We start from the raw sequence: 14,276 nt of genomic DNA, 5'->3' as shown, positions 1-14,276 counted from the left end.
CAACATATCTTCCAGATCCTCAGTTTTCCACACATGCAGTGTATTCTTGCAATGAAAAGGTATAACCTCACGTGGGATTTAGTTAAATCAGATTTGTTAGGAATTTGGAACTCCTCAAAAAAAGACATTACATATGAATGGCCTCAGACTTGTCTATTGAGTGTGCAAAATGGAGTTTATCAGAACATCAGTTTTTGAACTGCATTCTTATTAAAATATCTATTTCAGCTAACATATTTTTGATGGAAAATCTGAATGTTATACTACTTTTGCCAAAATCTCTATTTAACAGCCAAATACAGTTCTAATCATTACGACTCAAAATACACATTACATTTTAAAAACTGAAAAGTTCTGAAGTAAAATTTATACCTGAAAATAAAAGAAAGCAACTAAAAAGAGGAAAAATGTTGGTCTCTGAGTGGTGAATAGATGGGTGCTTTTCTTCAAGCTGGAAGTAAAAGAAAGTGCTTAATTCCTTTTTTTTTTTTAAGGAAAAAGGGTAATAATTTTAAATTTAGCAATTCCATAATACCAACACTTTCTGCTGGAGAATTAGTTAACGGAAAGAACAGCTCCATTTTGTTTCTAATAAAACCGTGTACAGAGAGGTTGGTTGTTTCCTCAAATTCCAAAGGAAGAGAATCAGTTATGAATGAAACTATAGCAGACATTGCTGATATCCCATCCTCCATTTATTTGAAATGCAATTTATTTTGATATTTTAAATTCCAGCATTTTAGATAATACCTACCAGGAAGGGCATATGTCTTCTGCTAAAATTTTGCACAGTGATTACCAGTTTCATATAAATTATTACACCAAATATAGTTGTATTTCAAAATCATTGATCATGCTACATCACAAAAAAATGAATGTGATTAGTAACTACTAATAGCTAGAAATCTGTTCTCAGATATTCTTGTTTCTTTGAATTATTTTAATCCCAGAAGTAGACATATTCTGAATGATAAACATGCATTAGAAATTGAGGTTTGTAGATCAAGCATTTGGAATGTAGGAATCTGAGTATCAAAGAAGATCAAATGGCACACAGTGATTGGAGCCCTACAATCCCTAAATATGTAGAAAATCACACATTAAGGTATTAAAAATATGATTCACTAATGATCATCTGCTATGATATTATGGCTTTGCATAAAATCACTTATATTCATATTCGGGGAAACAATAGTTGTTTGCCATTTTAATGCTAACGATTGCCCTGAATTCCAGTTCTATTGTTGTAGAAATACTTCTTAAAGCTGCTTTACTATGAGGGGAAGGCTGTTTGTCTTCTAACATTGAGACATGCAATTATGATCTCTTAGATCAAAAACAGCACGAGTCAGTTTTTTCACTTATCTCAGGACGCATCACTGCAGAGACATTGGAAAACAAGAAAGAAGTTTAATAAGAGGTGGCTGTAACCCTCAGTGGTGGGGAAAAAAGTGGGAAGAATATTCAAATAGCAACTAGCTGTGAATAAGAAAAAAAAATATTTTAATATAGGAAGTCTCAGGAATGAGAATATTATGATAGCACAATGAGAAGCAATATTATGTGAACTATCAAATGAAATCATATGTGATCAGGAAGAACAGCAATAAACATCATTTTTTTCAAGGCTGCACATGAAATTCAAGCAATTAGAAGATGAGAATCTCCCAAGCGTGTGCATGTTTTTTTCTGATGAATGATTTGCCTATTTCCTAAATCCAGAATTTAGAAACTCTACTCTGAAATCACAGCAAAAACATGTCCCCCAAGTCATGGCAAAAAGCTAGGTGCTAAGAAATGCCTGCGACTTTCTGAAGAAAAGTAAAGAAATTAAGGATCATTCTTAGAAATCAGAGGATACATTCAGTATACTCATGTGTTTGGATATGTGCATGTGTGAAAATAAGACAATTTAGAGACAATGATTAAACAATGACCAGAAACATACTTGGTATGTCATGTTATGATCTTCCATACTTGCTCTTCCTGTTCTTTTTTTTTTTTTCGCCAGACTTTTCTTGGGAAACTACCCTAAAGGTCATTTACAATCTATCCTAAATATCATTTGTAACCTATCACAATTTGTTTATCTGCAGAGTCTTCTATGTCATCTCTCTGAACTCCTCAGCATAACATGAAGATATTGCACTAGACTAATGTGTATTCAATCATGTTCCTCGGAGCCCTTGAATTCCACAAAGAGTAGTGGACTCATATATGTTTAACAAAATAATTCCAAGGGAAAAAGGAAAAAAGAAGTCCTGGCAATTGGCCTTTGCCAATTGCATCATGACCACCATGACCAATTTCCATCTATCAAGGAAACGTCACTGGATGCCAAGTATGGAAGAGATGCACACATTGGATCTTGTGAGCCAGTACGATCTATCTCCAGCACACCACTGTCAGGTGCTTTAGTGACTGTGGGGATAGGGAGAGATTACTGCCTTTTATTTGTTTTATATTATTGATATGCATTTTTTAAAAGTGGCCTGATATGCCTCACAAAAAAAGTAGTTCCTAATTTTGCCTAATCTCTGTCTTCCAACACTATCAAAATCTTCCCATTAGATTCTAGTATTCATTTTCCATTATACTTTTGACAGTCTCTAAAATATTTTTAAAATAAGATAGAATTTTGCTTTTTCATTGTCTCCTTAATTTGACCAGAGATGTACAGTTCTTAAAGTCCCCCTTAAAAATTTTTGCCAGATGTGTGAAGTAATGTTTATCTACCAGATGTTGATCAATATCCCAAAATTAGTCCATATAGTTAATCATCATTAATCCCTGTAAAACTGCAATAGTCAGTTCTCACCAGCTACTTAGGTACTTTTGCAAACATATCATAAAATATAAAAGAGATTTGAGAAGAGTCATGCTACTATCCACAAATTTATAAGAACTTAAATGAATTTTTCCACTCTAACTTTGTAATCCTTTTCCTATTCTTGGACTGCTCTCCGACATACTTTCATTAAAGCAATAATCTTTCTTATCATTATGTGTGTATTTGCATTTCTATTTGCTAACATTTAGAGGAAGTATCATATTTTGCAATACCTAGAACTTATTGTATAAATAATAAATGTTAGATGAAATAATTTTTAACAAGTAGAAAACTTAGAATAATTATTACTTAGCAGAATGAATAATTATTAACATAATAAACAATACATGCTATGATACCTTAGGGAAACTAAAGGGTTAAAATTATCTTTTTTTTTCATGTAGTATTTTCAGATTGGAGGACCTTCCATATTTATATTCATCTATGTTATTTTAAATTTTGAAGAAATTTTTAGCAAATATTCATTAGATGTCAAAGATAACCCATTTATTGTTTTATTTAGACTCATACATATGTTTAAATGAACAATGACCGATGGGTAATTTCAAGAAATCCATGGAATAACTAACAAACTCTTAATTCTATTAGATAACAATTTGCATTATTAGCTATAAGGAATTTTGAATAATCATTAAAAACAGGGACTTCAATACTTGTAATAATTTCCAGTATTACCTTAATATTATTAATATTTGAAAATGTTATAATTAATGGCCATGACGATCTTTCCCTGGTCAATCAATCATCTTATTTTGAAGTGCCAAAACATATACCTGATATAGTTCAGAAACCCTATATAATAATTTAGTCTCAAAAATTACACACCTGATTTATGTCTCAAATGTATATATATATATATATATACACACTATATATATTATCACAGCTGTATTTATTCCTATGTATCTCAATGTATAAATCCAGCACAAGGATCATAAAGAAATTCACACACACACACATACACACACACACACACACCGACTCACTCAGATAGCTTCATATAAGATACAGTTTGGGTAGCCACTATTCTCTATAGCATATGTGGCCAAATTTAGCAATCACTCCTTAAAAATCATTTAAATTTAAAATAATCTTTAATTGTCCCAATCTGGGTTTTTCAGTTTTTAAAAATCCAGGGTCAAAATAGCACTTGCTGGAGGTGGAGCCAAGACATTGGCAGAATAGGGAGTTCCTGGAGTCAGCTCCTGAAACAGGGCAGTTGGTGGTCACCCAGAACTATCTAAAGCAACCATTTGGAAGACCCAGGAGACTAGAGGAGTATCCTGCAACATCCTTAAGAGTGTGGAAGGAGGAGATTGCCCATCTGCACAGAGGAATTGTGAGTAGAGCACTCCACGCCACAGAGGTCGGTGCCCGTGGTGTGCAAGCCACCTCGGGAGCTATTCTGTAGTTGGAGGGAGGAAAACACGGTGTGGCACCGACTTCAGCTACTGATTAGTGGATTTGGCAGGCTGAAGGAGAATCCTAGGAAAAACTAAACTTTGACCCTGTCCAGGTCAGAGGGAAGCTGGTGGCCCCCATTTTGACTCTGCCCCAGACAAGAGGAGAAGCAGTTTTGACTGAAAATTATAGTGCTTGTAAGAACCAGCTTCTTTCCACCCAGGTTGGATTGCAGATCTAGCCTAAACCCCAGTCCCACCCCCAGCAGGGAGGAACTGGGAGACCTGCACCACCTCTCTGGGAAGCTGCAAGTCACACCTCAGAGGGTGATGCCCATCCTACTCTAGGGTGCAAGTTGCCTCAGGAGCTATTCCATGGCTGGAGTTGGAAGCTCCATTTCCCATAAACAGTGGAGGAAGAGACAGTTGTCCACTGACCTCAGCTACTGATTAGTGAACATGACTGGCTAAAGTATAATCCTAGAGACAGCTAGGGTCTGAGTCTGTCCAAATGGGAAAGAGTCTGGTAGTCGCCATTTTGACTCCATCCTCCGGCCTGAGGGGGATCTGGGCTGACTGAAATGCAGTGAATTTAGGGATGGGCTTCTTCCCACCAAGATCTGACTGCAGCCCTAGCCTAGGCTCCAGCCCCACCTCCAGCAGGGAAGAAGCTGGTGGACCTGCACCAGGCTCTTCAGGCAACTGCTGGCACAGGCTGAATAGTCAGACACCTGGGGCTGCATTCCCACACCCCAAGAGAATGGGAGAGGAACTCGGTATCCTTGGCCTCTCCAGGCAATGGCAGGAGTTTTCAGCCCACACAAACAGGTTTGTTGAGTGCCTTTGAGCCCATCTCCACCTCTGTCCCCCCACAGGATAGGAGTGGGCTGGTGTTGCCTCAACCTCTCAGGGCAACTTCAGACAGTTTTGGGCTGCACAAGCCTGACTGTTGGGCACCTGTGGCTCCACTTCCATCCCCAATAGGACAAGAAATGAACTGTGTTTGTCCAGCCTCTCTGGGTAACTGCAGGTGCTTTGAGCCACACAGCCTGGTCTGGTGGGTACTTGTGGACCCAACCTCACCCCCCAATAGGCAAGAAGGGGGCTGGTCTTTCCACAGCATTTTTGGGCAATGGCAGACCTTTGGCCTGCATGGACTGGACTATTGGATGCCTATGTATCCACTCCCACCCCCAATAGGATAAGAGGGGTCTGGTGTCTCCACAGCTTCTCAGGACCATGGTGGGTACTTTCAGCCAACAGGGACTGAACTGTTGGGTGCCTGTGGATCCATCTCCATGCCTTAAGAGGATAAAAGGGAGCTGGTGTTTCCTCAGCCTCTCCAGGCAATGGCAGGTATTCTCAGCCTAAAGGGACTGAACTGTTGAGTGCCCATAGAACCACCCCTACCACCCAATAGGATAGGAGGAGGCTGGTGCTTCCTCAGCCTCTCTGGGCAACAGTGGGTACTTTTAGCCTACAGGACCTAACTGTTGAGCATTTGTGGTTCTGTTCCCACCCCCCAAAGGTTAGAAGGGACAGTACTCCCTCAGCCTCGCAGGGCAACTGCAGTCATATTTGGCCCACAGAGATTAGATTGTTGGGCTCTCCAGAGGGTCCATTCCCACCCTGGCAAGGAGAGGGTCTGGTGCTACATCAGTTTACCTGAGCAACTGTGATCATTTTGGATTCACACAGGATTGACTGCTGAACAAAACTATAGCTCCATCCCAGCCTAAGGTAGAGGATGAAGGGATGTGAAGCTTCATCCATGTCTCTGGGTGACTACAGGTAGTCTTATTGTGTCCAACTTGGATTATTATACATGGCTGCAGTTCTGTCCCTATGCTAACAGAGGAGAAAGGCAGGAGAAGCTTTATCCCTTCCTGGGGCAATGTGGGCAGCCTCAGCATCCATAGCTTACAGGACCAACTACATCCTTGCCTCCTACTACACAACCAACAAGGGAGAAAAGATAAGAAATCCCTAAACTAAAGGAAGAAACTGCACCCAGAATAAATACAACTAGCAAGCCAGATGTGGAAATGCCAACAAAAAGTTACAATCATATCAAAAAACAGAAAGAATGGCCCAATTAAGGGAACAAGATAAGGCTGCATATGACATAAAGGAGTTGAGACAATTAATCTTAGATGTTCAAACAAATCTCTTACTAAATTCAATGAGATGGCTAAAGCATATAACAAAGACATTGGATGAGCACAAAGAAGAATTTGAAAGCATACATAGAAAAATAGCAGACCTTACAGGGATAAGAGGGGCAATAATGAAATTAAAAATACATTGGAGGCATATTATAGCAGATTTGAGGAAGCAGAAGAAAGGAACGGTGAGCTTGAAGACACAGCCTCCAAAAGCAAAAAAACAAAAGAACAGATGAAGAAAAGAATGGAAAAATTGAACAGGATCTCAGGGAATTAAATGACAGCAAGAGACATGCAAACATATGTGTCATGGGTGTCCCAGAAGGAAAAGAGAAGGGAAAGGGGGCAAAAGGAATATTTTAAGAAATAATGGTAGAAAATTTCCCAACCCTATTGAAGGACATAGATATCCTTGTCCAAGAAGTAGAAGGTACTCCCATCCAAATAAATCCAAATAGACAACTCCGAGACACATATTAATCAGAATGTCAAATGCCAAAGACAAAGAGAGAATTTTGAAAGTAGCAAGAGAAAAGCAATGCACAACATATAAAGGATACCCAATAAGATTAGGTGCTGATTTCTCATCAGAAACCATGGAGGCAAGAAGGCAGTGGTATGATATATTTAAGATACTGCAGGAGAAAAACTGCCAGCCAAGAATTTTATACCAAGCAAGATTATCTTTTAAAAATGAGGGTGAAATTAGAATATTCAAAGATAAACAGAAACTGAGAGAGTTTATAACAAAAACACCAGCTTTATGGAAAATACTAAAGAGAGTGTTACAACCCAGCCTGAAAAGAAAAGACAGGAGAGAGAGGTCTGGAAGAGAGTCTAGAAATGACAACTGTATCAGTAACAATAACTAAAAGTATCAAATATAAAATGACAGACAAAATGCAAAGATCAAAATGGATGAAATAAGAACTGCCTTTACAGTAATATTATTGAATGTTAATGGATTAAACTTCCCAATCAAGAGACACAGACTGACTGAATGGATATAAAAATAATGGATATAAAAATATAAGCCATCTATATGTTGTCTGCAAGAGACTCACCTTAGACCCAAGGACACCAATAAATTGAAAGTGAAAGGTTGGAAAAAGATATTACATGCATACAGTAACCAATAAAAGCTGGGGTAGCTATACTTAGATCAGATGATATAGACTTTAAAAGTAAAACTCTTATTGGAGACAAGGAAGGACATTACATATTAATGAAAGGGATGATTCACCAGGAATAAATAACAATCATAATTACATATGCATCTAACAAGGATGTGCCAAGATACATGAGGCAAACACTGGCAAAACTAAGGGAGAAATAGACCTCTCTACAGTAACAGTTGGAGACTTCAGTACACCACTCCCAGCATTGGATAGAACATCTGGGCAGAAGATCAATAAAGAAACAGAGAGCTTGAATAATTCGATAAATGGACTAAACCAAATAGACATATACAGAACATTGCACCCCAAAACAGAAGGATACACATTCTTTTCAAATGCTTATGGATCTTTCTCCAGGATAGACCATGGGTCACAAAGCAGATCTCAATAAATTCCACAAAATTGAAATTATGCAAAGCACTGTCTCTGATCACTATGGAATACAGTCAGAAATCCATAATTGGTAAATAAAGGGAAAATTCACATATATATGGAGATTAAACAGCACACTCTTAAGTAATCAGTGGGTCAAAGAAGAAATTTCAAGAGAAATCAATAAATATCTTGAGATGAATGACAATGAGAATACATTGTTTCAGAACCTATGAGATGCTGCAAAGGCAGTGTTGAGAGGAAAATTTATAGCCCTCAATGCTTACATTAAAAAAGAAGAAAGACTTAAAACCAATAACCTAACCACACAGCTGGAGGAACTAGAAAAAGAACAGCAAGCTAATCCCAAAGCAAGTAGAAGGAATGAAATAACAAAGATCAGAGCAGAAATAAATGAAATTGAGAACAAAAAACAATAGAGAAAATTAAAACCAAAAGTTGGTTCTTCAAGATTAACAAAATCCACAAACCCTTAGTTAGACAGACTAAGAAAAAGAAAGATGAGGCAAATAAATGAAATAAAAAATGAAAAGGGTAACCTTACTACTGACCCCACAGAAATAAGAAGGATCATAAGAGGACACTATGAACAACTGTATGCCAAAAACTAGACAATGTAGATGAAATGGAAAAATTCCTAGGAATGTACAAACAACCTACACTGATGCTAGAAGAAATAGAAGACTTCAACAAACCAATCACAAGTAAAGAGTTTGAAACAGTCATCAAACAGCTCCCTAAAATGAAAAACCCAGGTCCAGATGGTTTCACAAGGGACTTCTATCAAGCATTCAAAGATTTAATACCAATCTTATTCAAGCTCTTCCAAAAAATTGAACAAGAAGGAATGCTACCAAACTCATTCTATAAAGCCAATATCACCCTAATACCAAAGCCGGAAAAAGATATTGCAGAAAAAAGAAAATTACAGACCCATTTTTCCAATGAATACAGATGCAAAAATTCTCAATAAAATTCTTGCTAATCATATCCAACAACACATTAAAAGAATTATCCATCATGGTCAAGTGGGTTTTATACCAGGCATGCAAGGCTGGTTCAACATAAGAAAATCAATCAGCATAATATACCACATTAATAAATTGAAGAAGAAAAGTCACATGATCTTATCAACTGATGCAGAAAAGGCATTTGACAAAATACAGCATCCTTTCTTGATAAAAATACTACAAAAAATAGGAAATGAAGAAATTTTCTCAACATGATAAAGGGCATATATGAAAGATCCACAGCTAACATTGTACTCAATGGTTAAAGACTAAAAGCTTTCCCTTTTGAGATAAGGGACAAAGCAAGGATGCCCACTGTCACCACTAATGTTCAATATAGTACTATAGGTTCTAGCTAGAGCAATCAGGCAAGAAAAAGAAATAAAAGGCATCCAAATTGGAAAGGAAGAATTAAAACTTTCACTATTTGCAGATGATATGATTGTATATCTAGAAATTCCTGAAAAATCTACAACAAAGCTACTAGAGCGAATTATTTCTGTAGATTGTCAGGATACAAGATCAATACACAAAAATCAGTGGTGTTTCTACACATTAATAATGCACATTCTGAGGAGGAAGTCAGAGAAAATATTCCATTTACAATGGCAACTAAAAGAATCAAATATTTAGGAATAAACTTAACCAAGGATGCAAAGCACTTGTATTCAGAAAACTATATGCATTGCTAAAAGAAATAAAAAAAGACCTAAATAATTGGAAAAACATTCCATGATCATGGATTGGAAGAGTAAATATCATTAAGATGTCAATTCTACCCAAATTGATATACAGATTCAATGCAATCCCAATAAAAATTCCACCAGCATTTTTTTTATCAAATGGAAAACACATTTATCAAATTTATCTGGAAGGGTAAGAGGCCCTGAATAGCCAGAAACATCTTAAAAAGGAAAAATGAAATTGGAGGACTCTCACTTCCAGATTTGAAATCATAATACCTAGATACAGCATAGTATTAGCATAAATATAGGCACATAGACCAATGGAACCAAATTGATGGTTCAGAAACAGATCCTAGCTGAAAATCACCTGACATTTTATATGGCATGAAGAGGCAGTTCTCCACCCCTGCCCCATGTAAAGCAGCATTTATTTCTTCCTGTTTTTAATCAAAACACTGCATCTTCATATCAATAGGATGGTGTATTTCTTTAGGAAGAAAAGCACAAAAGTATTAAACTTTAAATTGAATGGGATTCCATTCATAGCTTAGAGAAAAATATGATGTATACAACCTAAAGTATGATATTTAAATTACTTCAGTACAAAATTCACCCTTTGCTTATAGGTCCATTTTACTGTGCAAATGAAGAAAACCTAGTGCTTGTTTACCATACTTTGGAAAACTTTTTTTAAAGTACATTGAATAATTATTGGATTTGTAAAAACATGCTTCGATCAAATGAAATAAGCATTATGTTTGTTCAAAGCTACTTTCCATAATCCATTACACAGCATAAATTTCACATAACTGCTCACATAGCAACTTGTAAATATATCCATATATTTTCCTACACTTTAGCATTTAAAAAGTGATTAAAGATGTTACAGACAAATCTCTTTCACTTACAGCTTTTAGTTTGAGTTAAAAAATCTCCAATGACAAGAATTACCCAGTAAGCCTGCAGCAAATAGATAAAGCTGACAATATTTCCCTTCCTTTTCCACACCTTTAATAATAGACAGAAGTGTTGGTTGGCTGTTGAAAACTACAAACTCAAACTCAACAAGGGATAAATATATTAGCATCTTTACAAAACCTGAAGTAGACATCTATTATTCCAAAAACCTTACATAAACAGAAGCCCTGACTTTAATCTTACTCTAAATTAAGATAAGGGAAGCTTGCAGAACATCATTTGGGCTTTAATTATTATCTTCTGAAAAGCAGTGCAGTGTTCTCTGAGGCATGAGCAACTAAAGAAGATTAGAGTTCAATGAGAGATTACATTTATTTCCTTCTACCAATTTAAGTAAGGAAAATGTATAACAGTTCTGAAAAAGGGAAAATAACCAAAACCAATTAATACATGCCTCCATACAGCTCTCATGGTGCTGCACAGTCATTCATTAAATACCAATTCAGAAGCACTTTTATTTTCAATCTCAAGACATCGCTGGAAGTACTTAATAGCTGATGTTAAAGTTAATTTCACTATTGAAATTCACATTACACGTGAGAAAAGAAACAGCTTTCCCCACCAAAAAACTTTCACTAGTTGAAATGTGAATTTTACTTCTATAAAATTATCCCCCAATACTATAATTTCATTTATTTTTTAAAATTTCCAAGAAGTATTAAAATAAAATTTTAATAAGAGTAAAATAACAATAAAAGATCAGGACTATGTAGAGTAGCATTGTCCAATTGAAATGTAATAAAATTTACATGTGTAATTATAAAATTTCTGATAGTCACATTCAAACAGTAAAAAGACACATGGGAAATTAATTTAAAATAATTTTCAACCCAGTGTATTGAAATTATTATCATTTAACTATACAGTATACATAAAACATTTACTAATGAGATATTTTACTGTTTTATACTAAATCTAGAGCATATTTTACACTTATCCACATTTTAATTTCGACCTTAAACATTCACTGAAAATCCTTGACTTATGTTTAAGTTGAAAAAGTATATTCACATAACCAAATTTTCCAAACATACTTAAAAGTTTTCCAATAACTGAGCTAAATCTAAGTTAATTTAAATACTGAAAAACTCCATATTTCCACAGTCACATTAACAATATTTCGAGAGTTTGATATCCATATATGACTAGTGGCTGCCGTAATGGACAGAGCACAATAAAGAAATAATAAAGATAACTAAAAGCTGAGTAAGAGATATTAATGGTTTTTTAAATCAAATTGAAGATTTAATACCTCTAACATATCAGTTTCTGCTACATTCAAAAGAATGCAGGTTATTTTTCATTATTTAGCTAAATTACTATAAATGTAAGATAAGTACTCTATAAACTCATTCACATTTTACTTCTACAATTGGTTGACATAGTAACTTCTACCCCACACTTAGCTGCATGGAAATTAAATTTTGTGAAAGGATTTAAAATCATTGCCATTAGAAAACATCTGATTAAGGGATGTTAAAAGAAAGTTAACATTGAGACAAATCTTCTTCATAAAAATGTAAATGCTTAGAGAAATATTCAACTGTTTGATTATTAAATAATGGTTATTATATAATTGGGTAATATAGGTATGAAATTACAGTGTTTTCACCCTTACCCTTCTATTTTATCAAAGTCAATGACAGAAACTGTTTAATACTTATACAGAAGGTTGGATAAAGCAGTTCATATGACTAACAAGACTGTGACTAGAGGGAAATAATTATTTGTCACTTGTTGAGACTTATTTGCCAGGCATTGTACTAACCTACTTTACATTCATACATTATTTAACCTTCAAAAAATCTATATAATGGGCATTTTTATCCTCATTTTGCAGATGAGAACATCAAGCATCAAGACTTGGAGAGATTAAGGAAAAGGCTGGAAACAAGTATTTACTAAGTTCCTCAATCAAGGTCTGCTGAATTACACATAGGTTTATTATTACCACACAATATTTTGTTCATAATGTCCAACTTCATCTCTAGAAACACAATACTTTGTTTTATAATGATCAATTTATTCTGTAATTTTGTCCTTATTTATTGTTCAAACTTTGCCAACTGATTTATAATGTCTCTTAGCCATGCCTTTGGCCCCTTAATATTCTGCTATTCATCTAGAAAGCCTTTAATAAATTCTCATTTTGCTGTATTAAACTGAGAATTGAGTTCAAGTTTCCTATTCTATAGTAATCACCAGTGATATAGGGCAGGTCCTTTACTCTCTTTGGATTACAGTATGGTCTTCAAAATATTTTATTTTAACAACATAACCCTTTCTTTCAAGTAATTATTATGTGAAAAAACAATATACAAAATAAAGGAAAGCAGATTTGTGTGGTTATTTAACTCCCCTCATCCATGGTAACCACAGAGAAAATATAAAGCTTGACAAAGCCATACAAACCAGGGTTTCTTAACCTGTTTTGTTCCAAGGACCCCTGTGCCCGTCAAGTGAAAACCATGGATGCCTTCTCAGAATGTAGCGGCAGATTGTTTTACGACACGCAACTAGCATTGCGTCTGACAACTACCATAATTTCATAGTATGGATGAGCATTAGTGATTTTTCAAGATATGCAACAACTAATATGATATGAAATGAATACTACTGTAATTTATTGCATTCTTTCATAAATGAAGGAAATGCTAGATTTCAGTTAGAGGTCAGAGAAAATAAAGATAGGTGATTTTATTTTTTTAATTCAAGCTCATGGACCCCCTGAAATAAGGGGTTAAGAACCCCTGCGTTAAACCGTAAGACAGGGCTCTTAAATTTTCTGTGCCATTGAGACCTTTACAGCCTTTGGTCTTTTCTCAGAATAATATTTTTTAAAACATAAGTTAAAATAAATAGAAATGAAAGGAAACCAGCCATCTTTATCCAGGGACTGTGCAGGGTTTCATGAAATTAGTAGTCAATTAGTTATTAGAATAGCTTGCCTTCTACTTAGAAGTAGATGAACAGGAAAACTGAAAATATATAAAATTATTAGAATATGGAGTTTGATTTTTATTCTAATTGTAAGAGAGAGACATTTGGCTATTTAAGTAGTGTCATGATGCTATATGATTTGCAGTTTTAAAAGATCACTTTGTGGAGAACAAACCACAGTCAGGCAAGGGACCTGTTCAGAGGCAGCCGTCATCCTAATGAGAGACGATAGAAATTATTCTTAAGGTAAAACTACCAACATTTGCTAATGGATGAGGTGGTAAAAGAAGGAGGAAAATTAGGTATCTGGGTTGATCAGATGAGGAAGTCATTAACTGAAATGGAGTAGATAAGGAAAAAATATGCTCTTTAATATATTAAAATTAAAAAGCCAAGTATTTTTTGTTGTGGAATGTTGAGTTCACAGTTGTTTATAGAACCTATAGTAAAAGGGAGAGGTTAAATCTGAACATATAAATGTGGGGGGCATCACTGTGAGTTAGCAACATATAAATTATATTTAAAGTTCTTGCCCTGGTTGAAGTTAATCTATGAAGAATATCTAGAAAGTGAAGAGAAGAGTGTTCAGGAAAACTGTCAGAGATTTTTGCTTTAAAAGTTGGACAGAACAAGGAACCAGTTAAGAAGACTAAAAGTAAGTGAGCAACTAGTCAG

Source organism: Dasypus novemcinctus, chromosome 7 (genome assembly GCF_030445035.2).
Source record: "Dasypus novemcinctus isolate mDasNov1 chromosome 7, mDasNov1.1.hap2, whole genome shotgun sequence".
Taxonomy (NCBI): Eukaryota; Metazoa; Chordata; class Mammalia; order Cingulata; family Dasypodidae; genus Dasypus; species Dasypus novemcinctus.
Note: the sequence above shows the minus strand (reverse complement) of the source record.